The 2500-nt window shown below is 39.4% G+C and overlaps 1 protein-coding gene across 2 annotated transcripts in view; it reads left to right on the top strand.

Annotated features, from left to right (window-relative positions):
- The window catches only part of LOC133539555 (four and a half LIM domains protein 3-like), a 51398-nt gene that overhangs the window by 31793 nt on the left and 17105 nt on the right, over window positions 1–2500 (top strand). The gene's annotated exons all lie outside the window — the stretch shown is intronic.

Below are 2500 nucleotides of genomic sequence, written 5' to 3'. Positions count from 1 at the left end.
AGAAAAAGGGCAACTATTAACAGTAAATGAGCAAGTAGATTAATAATTAATTTTCTACCACTTGTCCTTTTATAGTTTTGACGAAATAACACGTACCTAATTTCAAATCCGCCTCCAAAAGCATGTATTTATTTACTAGATTTGTCACCAGTCACTTTTTGGGAAAAAGAGTATGATAACACACTAATTTAGTCACAAAGTCTCTGAGTTGGCAATGCTGGTCTGTCTTCTTATCCTCTGGCAGACCAGGTGCGTAATGTCATTATAGACCAAATCGAGTCCGTAGAGCAAAATAACTTGAAGTGAAAACTTCAATCGGCTCTCATTCTGATCATTGGACTTTTTTGTCTACAATATAGCAATTGATCAATACCACAATGTAACAATATGAACGCAACAAAAAAAACTTTATGAAAAGAAACGGTCAAAAAAGAAAAATATCCGTGTCATCACACTAGTATCAATTCAATACTGATACCACCCTTGGTGTCGATAGTATCAATATTTCATGGTCTCCTGTTGGCCTCACTATGGACTGGACTCACACACTATTATGTTAGATCCACTCTGGACTGGACTCTCACTATTTTGTTAGATCCACTATGGACTGGACTCTCACTATTATGTTAGATCCACTATGGACTGGACTCTCACACTATTATGTTAGATCTACAATGGACTGGACTCTCACTATTATGTTAGATCCACTATGGACTGGACTATCTCTCACTTTTATGTTAGATCCACTATGGACTGGACTCTCACTATTATGTTAGATCCACTATGGACTGGACTCTCACACTATTATGTTAGATCCACTATGGACTGGACTCTCACTATTATGTTAGATCCACTATGGACTGGACTCTCACTACTATGTTAGATCCACTATGGACTGGACTCTCACACTATTATGTTAGATCCACTATGGACTGGACTCTCACTATTATGTTAGATCCACTATGGACTGGACTCTCACACTATTATGTTAGATCTACAATGGACTGGACTCTCACTATTATGTTAGATCCACTATGGACTGGACTATCTCTCACTTTTATGTTAGATCCACTATGGACTGGACTCTCACTATTATGTTAGATCCACTATGGACTGGACTCTCACACTATTATGTTAGATCCACTATGGACTGGACTCTCACTATTATGTTAGATCCACTATGGACTGGACTCTCACTACTATGTTAGATCCACTATGGACTGGACTCTCACACTATTATGTTAGATCCACTATGGACTGGACTCTCACTATTATGTTAGATCCACTATGGACTGGACTCTCACACTATTATGTGAGATCCACTATGGACTGGACTCTCACACTATTATGTTAGATCCACTATGGACTGGACTCTCACACTATTATGTTAGATCCACTATGGACTGGACTCTCACAATATTATGTTAGATCCACTATGGACTGGACTCTCACACTATTATGCTAGATCCACTATGGACTGGACTCTCACACTATTATGTTAGATCCACTATGGACTGGACTCTCACACTATTATGTTAGATCCACTATGGACTGGACTCTCACACTATTATGTTAGATCCACTATGGACTGGACTCTCACACTATTATGTTAGATCCACTATGGACTGGACTCTCACACTATTATGTTAGATCCACTATGGACTGGACTCTCACACTATTATGTTAGATCCACTATGGACTGGACTCTCACACTGTTATGTTAGATCCACTATGGACTGGACTCTCACTATTATGTTAGATCCACTATGGACTGGACTATCTCTCACTCTTATGTTAGATCCACTATGGACTGGACTCTCACTATTATGTTAGATCCACTATGGACTGGACTCTCACACTATTATTTTAGATCCACTATGGACTGGACTCTCACTATTATGTTAGATCCACTATGGACTGGACTCTCACTATTATGTTAGATCCACTATGGACTGGACTCTCACACTATTATGTGAGATCCACTATGGACTGGACTCTCACACTATTATGTTAGATCCACTATGGACTGGACTCTCACACTATTATGTTAGATCCACTATGGACTGGACTCTCACAATATTATGTTAGATCCACTATGGACTGGACTCTCACACTATTATGCTAGATCCACTATGGACTGGACTCTCACACTATTATGTTAGATCCACTATGGACTGGACTCTCACACTATTATGCTAGATCCACTATGGACTGGACTCTCACACTATTATGTTAGATCCACTATGGACTGGACTCTCACACTATTATGTTAGATCCACTATGGACTGGACTCTCACACTATTATGTTAGATCCACTATGGACTGGACTCTCACACTATTATGTTAGATCCACTATGGACTGGACTCTCACACTATTATGTTAGATCCACTATGGACTGGACTCTCACACTGTTATGTTAGATCCACTATGGACTGGACTCTCACACTATTATGTTAGATCCACTATGGACTGGACTCTCACACTATTATGTTAGATCCA

This window comes from Nerophis ophidion, linkage group LG21 (assembly GCF_033978795.1).
Source record: "Nerophis ophidion isolate RoL-2023_Sa linkage group LG21, RoL_Noph_v1.0, whole genome shotgun sequence".
Classification (NCBI taxonomy): Eukaryota; Metazoa; Chordata; class Actinopteri; order Syngnathiformes; family Syngnathidae; genus Nerophis; species Nerophis ophidion.
The sequence above is the reverse complement of the archived record's forward strand: the minus strand, read 5'-3'. Positions and strand labels throughout refer to the sequence as shown.